Source organism: Amblyomma maculatum, chromosome 8 (assembly GCF_055883805.1).
Source record: "Amblyomma maculatum isolate TAMU_Amacu chromosome 8, ASM5588380v1, whole genome shotgun sequence".
In the NCBI taxonomy this organism is placed as follows: domain Eukaryota; kingdom Metazoa; phylum Arthropoda; class Arachnida; order Ixodida; family Ixodidae; genus Amblyomma; species Amblyomma maculatum.
This window is the reverse complement of record NC_139351.1, coordinates 80,639,423-80,648,549: the sequence shown is the minus strand read 5'-3', so window position 1 is coordinate 80,648,549 and position 9,127 is coordinate 80,639,423. Positions and strand designations below refer to the sequence as shown.

The window sequence follows — 9,127 nt, the reverse complement described above, 5'->3', positions numbered from 1 at the left end:
AATACTTAAGAGCCATTGACTATGGTACAAAACCTTGTCGCTGTACCATAACCATAGTACCTGGCGTTACGTAGGGTTTCTTTAAACACTGGACCTCTGCGTTTGCTTCAAGTGTTTCTCCCAAGTCTCTACTTAGCCTGGCAAAAACGCCGAGCCCCGGACTCACTCATAGCCAAAAGCGATAATGGCTGCTCAGACAAAGCGACATGTAAATCATGTGATCTCTCTTTTACTAAACTGCAGGAAGCCTGCTTCCGATAATTCATTATATGTCTTTGATTTGTGATGATGACTGGTCAGTGACAGTGACAAGCAGTACATAAGGGCATGCATTTTTCTCCCGGCACCAGATAGCCAGTTGCTTCTTAAATCCCGCTGGACGCGCAGTTGTAAATTAGTAAGGCTCCGGCAGCATGACATGTTTCTCAGGTACTTGTGATGGGTAGTTTCTTTAAAAAATGACGATAATGGTTCATTGGTATAATTTTTATTTGTTGACCTTAGGCTTCACATTTATGCGTCTTCGTCGCTGGAATTCGCTCGCTGGAGACCATATGCAAGAGAACGGCTTTGGCGGATGTGGTGAGGCAGAGTTCACACAAATACATCCATCACCGCAGGTTTCGCGAAGTTTGCTTTTCAAAGGACACTAAAAGTAGAGATGCAGACATTATTCGTTACAAAGATGAGCAGGGAAAATCAGGAAGCACAGCAGTTTGTATTACTTCGATGATTTACTTCGACTTTATATTGGCTCATCTATATCCTCAAACTAGTATCGGAAAATTTAGTTAGCTAACTTTGCTACGCTGTTTTTTCTTGATTAAGCTTCTTCAGTTAACATTCTTGCAACAGTACATGTTGTGAATCGTTCCCCTAGCATATATTCGTCAAAAAAGTGGAATACCCCAACGCTACCATTTACGTAAACACCACTGCTAGCCCAGTGTCGTCGCCATGAGGGCGTACAGACAAAAGTACGAGTGTGTGTCGAGATTATGCTACGACAGATGAAAGAGAGAAAAATATCGCCGATGGGTATAACATTGATTATTATGAAATTTAGGCTCGGGTTTTACGTATATTATTTTCGATATGGTTGCAGCAAATACTTGCGAGATACTTGTTGCTGAATATGTTCAGTGAAGCCGGCTTTACATTTTTTACCAGAACTACCATTGAACAAAAGCAGTGTTTATCACATTTTGGTTGTTATAAAGCTGGCGCCGCACGACCACTGCAGTGCTGCCAAATGCCTCGTCGACCTGTATTTTTGATTATTACTAATTTGGTATAAACTTAAGCTTCGACTTTAGAGTATGACATCATGTTTTGCGTACATATACTTAGTTACTCGCTTAGCATAACGTGCTAGATTTTGGACTATATTACATCACCCCTAGTCATCTCACACATAACATATAAATAACTGCTTTAAACGAGCTGTAAAACTTCCCTGTGTGGTATGGGGATAACCTGTCTGAATCGGCATCCCAAGGTACAGGATTGAAAATTCATCTAGCGTTCATGTTTGGCATAGGCCAACCCGAGTAGCCACCTATACCATCTCCAGACTGGAGACCACCCCACATCATATCGCCGACTACAACACCACTGACGGGTGTTCCCATGAACGGGCGCATTCAACCTGCAGCTTTAAAGCTCACATAGACAGGGACCCCTCTTTCACCCCACAGACTCCGCTTTTAATCTCCACCTTACGCTTCACCTTTTGTGTCTCTGCCGCCACACTTCTGGTTTTCAAGCTGCATCACTCTGCTCTCGCTTTTATTCTCGCTCTTCTCTAGTGTGGATTCGCGCGCTTTCGCCTTACCGCCTTCCACGGTAGTGACACTCCATCTCCTCACTTCAGCATGGCTTTTAATCTCTAAGGTAACATAACGATCTTCTCCTCCCGACGTCAAGGTAGTGACCATCCGGGCTCTCCCCGTGGCAGCTCCATTCCGTTTACGTATTCGTCTGATCTCACCACCTGTCCCTATTCAGTTGGTCGCCCACTGGCTCTCAATCTCGAATCTTCTGTCCTCCCGCTGCATGAGCAAACTGGACGTTCATCCCTCAACCTTAGCACGGGCTAACCCTGGGAGGTGGCGTGTGCTCTGCTGCACGTGCCACAGCTGGCAGGTAAAGTTTTTGAAAAAAAGCTACAATCACTGTCCTGAATACACCAACAATGACGAATAGCAGTGCAGGAAAAGGAGCCTTGAAGCTGGGATCAAAAGCGATGTGCAAACTAAGAGATTGACGCAGCGTAGTGTGCCATGACTAACATCCTCTGTGATGAACAGCCGCTGCCGTTAACGAGTTCGAACCATAAAAACGGCTGGCCTTGCCTGATTCATCAATTTTAGGGGGACGGAACACCACCTGTTGTACCCTGTCAGCCCTATTAAACGCACAATACAGCACACCTCAGCCTCCCGTAGTCGCTTCCATAAGGCTTCTCGCGGCATTTTTGAGTCTTATTTCAGAAGCAAGATTTCACCTGGGCTCCTTCTCTGGTGATGGTGAACTCTTTTATTGCCATCAAAAACAAGGAGCCTGTCCAAACACCGGTTGCGCTGGCTTATAGGAGGTCGGCGGGGATCCCTTGTGATGCCGCGGCCTCCACCGCGCGCTGGATAAGCCAGCGTTGGTCTGCTGGCTCGGAAGTACGCAGGAGAGACTTCTACGTCTCTATAGAGTGCTTGAGTTGTTTCTGTTGTAGTGTGTACATGTCCACGCCATGTGTAGAGAGTGGCCGGAGTTGAGCAGTGTTTACACATGGCGGCTGTCTGTTTCGGGAAGATACGGCTGTATAAGATTCCGGAAAGATTCGGCTGGCAGACAGTTTCCGTGCATGCCCTGTCCACAGTTGCCTCCATCGTTCCTAAACCACTCCCTTTTTTCCACTTCGCCGTTACACCCCTGTGCTCACGAGGTACTTAAAGAATAATGTCCTCTAACAGAGCGCCTTTTCAAGCATGTGCATATGATTCACGACCTAAAATACGATGCACTATATACAACGTGAATACAGTAAAAGCCAAAATATTGCATTGACACACCGATAATAGAAGATGATTTCATTTAGAAATGTCTTACGTGCTACGCCCTCACTGGTTCTTCGAGGGGCTGCCTAACAAAAAGAGACTAAGAAAGTTTCGTTTGGGCCAATCTTCCTGGTGTTGATACGGATGAAGGTGGAAACACCGAAGATACCAGTTTCTTCAAGCGGGATAATCTAAAGGTACCACAATATAGCTCGCAATTTCTAAGGCGTTTTATAAGTTTGGGGCTAAATCGCTACCGGATGTGGGTGAGCATTGAAAATGCGGCGTATCATGTTGATTATTTAAATCGGTTGTTCGAATATAACTACAATTTCCATTTCACTGTGATGCGCCTTCTCACTGCAGGCTATTAGTAAAACGAAAATAAGATTTTAAAATATGAAGCAATGGTTGGTTGGTTTGTGGGGTTTAACATCCCAAAGCGACTTAGGCTATGAGAGACGCAGTAGTGGAGGACTCCGGAAATTTCTACCACCTGGGGTTCTTTAACGCGCACTGACATCGTACAGCACACGGGCGCCTTGCTTTTCGCCTCCATCGGAGAGCTGCCGCCGAGGCTGGGATTCGATCCCGCGTCCTTGGGCACAGTAGTCGAGCGCCGTAAAACTGCGCCACTCCGGCGGGGTAATATAAAGCGAGTATATAGATTTGGTGATTTAGCGCAAAGGATTTATGATGTTAAATTGGCCATTACAAAAGTGGGTCCCACTGTAGGGGCCCGTAAACAATTGTTACCTTCACACAGCTTCCTTAGCAAGCAAAATATGTATGTCTTCGCATTTACTGTACCTTTATCTGTCATACTGCTGCCATAATAATAGCCAAAATAAGAGTACAATGGCCCGCGTATAAATTTTATAGTCAACTACAGCCCACAAGTGAAGCCGTAAATGCCCTGGCCGCATGCTTACCCAGGAACGCTTCTATTGAATTTTCTGGCGCTTTCATTATTTACAACATTTTTATACACACGGCTAGTTTATTCCTCGTCGCGTGAGCTTCACAGACAATGACGAGAGTCTAAAAGCGAAGACTTGTTAATCGGCTGATCCCTTTATTCGTGGCCCTAAGTGAGGTTATTGATCATTTCGTGCTTAAGTAAAACAGTTTGACAAATAGTCGCAGCTATGAGGTTATTTGACGTTTTCGCTATCTTTCAAATGTTAATTTTCTTCCACTATCAAGCATAACCATATATCATGGAGGCACAAGTAGCAGCTATAGAGGTGAATCTGTGCGTTTTTTTTTCAGCAATTTACTGTGAAGTTTAAGAAAGGAGCAGATTATAATGTGTTTACCCAACGTGGACATCGTGTTGGCTCCTTATGCTTCCAGTAAAATGGCTGGCATCTGAAAATATAAGGTCTAAGTCATCATCTGGTAGTGTGAACTTGAGGCAATAACGAAGAAGCGAGGCACAAACGTTTTTACTTTATGGCAGTTGCAAAATAGCATATTGCCGACGCCTGGCCGCCGTAATGTATTTGCCGCGAGGAAGACCTATAAGTGGCGCCACCGTCACTACGTAGATGTGTATTCGCAGGAAGCGGCAATGAAGAAACGTGAAAGCGTCGTTTAGATTCGATGTTTAAGGCAATTTTTGCATATAAAACGCGCCCTCTACAATAGATGGGTGATTTACTGCATATAATGCCCTGATTAGAAGAAAATATTTTAATTGGCGCCACTGCGAAATAGAAGAGATTTGTGGAAAATAATAAAAGCAGCAACCCTGTGGTTTGTTCCATGACATTTGAAACAGATGTGCGTTGTATCCCGTTCGCTGGCGGCTATTTTCGACGCTTCGCACTTTCTTTATGTTAGTTTTGTTTCATACTCGCCTTCTCGGCAGTTTGCGCGGGTCTGCTTATTGTGCGGGTGACATACAGGTAAATTATGCGTCAGTTCGGGCTACTGCATTTTACCTCGTGCACTGTTCGTGTGATGAGACGGTGCTGCATTGGGAAGAGAATTGCCAATTAGCGCGTAGGGTGCCCAGATGGCAGGGCCTCCACATTAAGAAAGAAGGCATATTATTTTCCTCCACGAGACACCCTCTGTACAATTCTGTGCTGTCGAGTTTCCCTCGCGGCATAGTTGTAGGTGCCAGCCTGTGATTCGCTATCTGCGGGTAGCGGCGTGGCATTGTAGCGTAAAACTTGCGACAGCAATATTAACACTTTCAGCTTAGCGCTACAGCTTACCGCTAAGGTCTACCACACACCCGCGGGACGTTAGGAGCGGTCGCGCTCATGACACATGTGTACCGAAGCCATCGGCATAGGACGGGAAATTGGCACCATCTGTCCCCCTTAGGGCGATCTCTGCATGTGTACGTAAGGCGCATTGTAGGTGTAGGCGGTGGCGGTGAGTGGTAGCGCTAAGATAAAAGTCTTTATTGTGATGAAACCGGGAAAACACTACCAGATATCCAACACGATAGCATTAGATTTCAGATTGAAAAAATAACTGTATCAGTGACACGTGGCAGAATAATTATTACCAATTGATGCAGTGTTCCTTTTAGCAATCCATGCTGAAAGTCGGCAAATAGCTTTATGAATGTCAAGTATTGAATTGCGCACTAAAAATTGTTTTAGTGGAAAAGGAAAATCGATTATGGTTTTTCTGTGACTCGAAGCAAGCCGAGACGAAGACAAGTTCACTTGTCAAAACGGTGGCTCGACCTGCGAACTGAGGCGTACCCCTTTAGTATTGTTCAGTGCTTCATCATATCGCAGCAAGGATCGTATATATATGCATCAACGCCATCAAAGCACCTCACTCAAAACACTACATCATTGATTCTTACAGGGGCAAAAAATCGCAGACAAGGCAGACAACGGGGCGAATCACGCGAAAGTGATAGACGTGAAGGACTTTAGTTGCGTCCGGCACAGCACTATATCCGCGACTGCGAAGAAAGTGATGGTATATTATTCCGTAAGGTCACAAGTGATCAACTACGATTGGGCAAGGTAAGTGGCTGCAAGGAGGATAACGCATTATTTACTATTGGGCAGACGTTTATAAGGTTTCACCCATCACGTTGCTGCATTTACGCATTGCTAATACCAATGCGTTTTTAAAGTTAACTTGCCTTCACGGCAACAAAGTTCTGCTGGCTGACTATGCGCTTTAATACTTATGAAGTCGCACGTGTTACACGGTAAAATGGTAAACAATCCTAACCAAGGTTTGGTGTTTCTAAGCTCTCAAACCTAATTGCATATTTTTTTGTTATCCGTAACATACTATGTACAGGGTGATGAACTGCATATGATCAAATTAAACATGTTCAACGCAACACCTACTCCAGAATACCAGCTATTTCTCGATGTTGCTTACGATACAATTTTCTCAGGTTTTGCCGGATGATCAGGATCTCAGCTAGTTGGTTTATCCCAAAATTCATACAGCATAACAGAAAAATGCCGCAAGGAAGAGTGCTGGACAGCCCCGTGACCGGCTCTCTTCGTTGCGGTGTCTTACTGTTAGGCTGTATTTTCACTTTTTTAGGTTCTCTTTTGATGTATTTGGCAACATAATCGTGCGCCCATTAGCATTACAAAGTGCAGGTGTAAACTTCAGTTGTGTTATACCGTGTTCTGCAACTTTATTGGAGCCCACTTTGAAAAATTCTCCCGTCTCAACCGGAGGCGTACTAGCACTGAAACTGTGCACAAAGCTTGCGAATTATTGTCCTCTTCTTTAGAAGGTAGGTTTGACCATGGTGCTTACTTGGTTTGGCCATGATTGATGGAAAATCAGAACCGGTTGCGACGAGACTGAGGAGCAAAAGACACAAACGCAAATTTGCCGCCTAAGGGCGATGGTGGCGTCTCCTAGCGCCATTACAGGAAAGTGCCATGCTTGCCGCGGCGCTTTTGAACCGCAACGCTTTTCTCCAGCGACGCCAAATGACGCCACAGCTGCCATTAGCTAGAAACTCTGCGCTGGCGTTTTTTGCTCCTCAGTCTCGTCGCAGACGGTTCTGGCTTCTCATAATGCGCAGCCAAATCAAGTAAGCACCATGGTCAAACTTACCTGTCAAGGAAGGGGAAAAAGCTCGCAAGCTTAGTGCGTAGTTTCAGTTCAAATAAGCCTCCGGTTGAGGTGAGAAAATTAAAAAAAGGGGTTCGATAAAGCTGCAGAACAGTGTTCATTTTTGATCGATAACCTACAAATCGTCTGTCTAGAGAACAACTCATATCAATACCTTTTGTGCACGGGCATGGAGAATACAGGAAATAGACAAGTAATAAAAGCGTCTAATTCAGTACGAAACTTGAGTCCATGACTTGCGGTTTCGCTGCTAATTCTTTCAACATTTCTTTGAAGTCTTTTGTTTTATACCACTGCCAGTTAATGAATTTCAAAGCGGGAGCACTTGCTCCAAAACATTTAGGTACTACTGTTTCTTTCAGGCACTTTTGGACGCATGCTGGCTTTTCCCCTGAGTGCCGCAAGTGTTTAAAACAGCACTATCACTCTTTACGTGGCACTAAGATTTCAAGAATTGGGCATCCCAGTCAAACGTCATCATCCACAGGACATCTGAGATACTGTTAGCAGTCTAGAACCTAGTCCCACTTGTTTACGTATTGATATTCATCTCTTCGCAAACGGAATATCCACCCTAACATCCCCAACGTAGAAAACTGAAATTTTGATAAACTGTCACTTTTCCATGTGCATGCAAATGATCGTACGAACCCAAAACATTGATTACTACGAATCTCATAAATTTGTAATAATCAGCCTCAACGAAATTATATGTTTGGTTTTGCGGATTTTCTAGTCAGTTATCGTTACACAACCCTGCTATAAGTAAGCGTAACTGCTCTGAGCATCCAGGGTTAAAGAAAAAGCGTAAATTTAGATGGTTTGGTTTGTATATCTTAACGTCCCAACGGGACTCAGTATATAAGAGATGTCGAAGTGGAAGACTCCAGAAAATTCGACCACGTGGTGTCCTGTAACGTGCATCGACATCGCACAGCACAGCACAGCCTCCACAGAAAAGCAGCTTCGATCCTGCATCTTTCGCATCTATAGCCGAGGGCCCTAAGTATGGAGCTAGAGCTCGACAACCATTAATTTAGATTTTTTCATTTCAGCTATAGGGCTACTTAGAGAAGGATTCAAGGGTATGGCATTTTAGAAGCGTTAATGGCTGCCATAGTTTCTCCTGCGGATTGTCGGGAGCTTATATGAATTTTTCTCCACGCTTAACTGTATATCCTGACATTTACACTGCAGTGAGACTTATACTAAAGCTTTTTGCGATTTTAAGTTGCTCTACCTGCAAGACCACACTACAAATTAGAAACCATTGCTTTTATCAAGCCTTAGGACATTGCCTACTGGTCTAGAGGCAGGGCTTCTCACTCGCGATCAAACTGTCTCTTAGCTCACAATAGTTGCTCGAGGTGACAGCACATGCTATATCTGCCCTGCCAACGTGTGTCACGAAGCAACACAACGTGCCAACAAAACAGTGTTTAATTATGCCTCCGGGAAACTACCACATTCCAGAGGTCGACATATTAACTTTAGCCCGAATACCGACACCAATGAATGCTGATATTATTACGCCCGTGTATCTCCGCGCTTTGTGCTTTACAGACTAGTTCTTAAACATGTTTGATCCGAAAGGAGTGGAAACAAAAAAAAAATCATGAAAGGTTACTCTTACACTGCAGTTGCAAATAAAGCCATCAGAATGCCCTGCCACAACAATAACGACTTCATCTCAAAAGACTGCATTTCGTCGGAGAGTGCGGAGGTCTGTTTGCAACGCTGAATTTCTCTTCGTTCCGACTCTGACATTGATATTTGAATATATTGATGCAATATTTATTCCAAATTCTGCATTAATTTATCTTTTTATTTTATTGGTATGATTGCAAAATGCACTTGAAGTAATTGGTGGGCATGAATAAATGCAGAAAAGGAAATACGTGCAACCATCTATAAAGCGGACATAAAATAGAGCCGTGTACTGAAAGACCGCAGAATAAATGTTAGATTAGATCTTCTCAGTATAATTA

General features: G+C 44.1%; 1 long non-coding RNA gene across 1 annotated transcript; it reads right to left on the bottom strand.

Moving 5' to 3' along the window:
• Positions 1-477: 477 nt before the first annotated feature.
• On the bottom strand, positions 478-8,925 carry LOC146181585 (uncharacterized). The gene is made up of 3 exons (XR_014700009.1): positions 8,773-8,925; positions 4,373-4,424; positions 478-649 (listed from the first exon to the last, which is right to left on the bottom strand). It is a non-coding gene; the product is annotated as an uncharacterized LOC146181585 (long non-coding RNA).
• Positions 8,926-9,127: the final 202 nt, after the last annotated feature.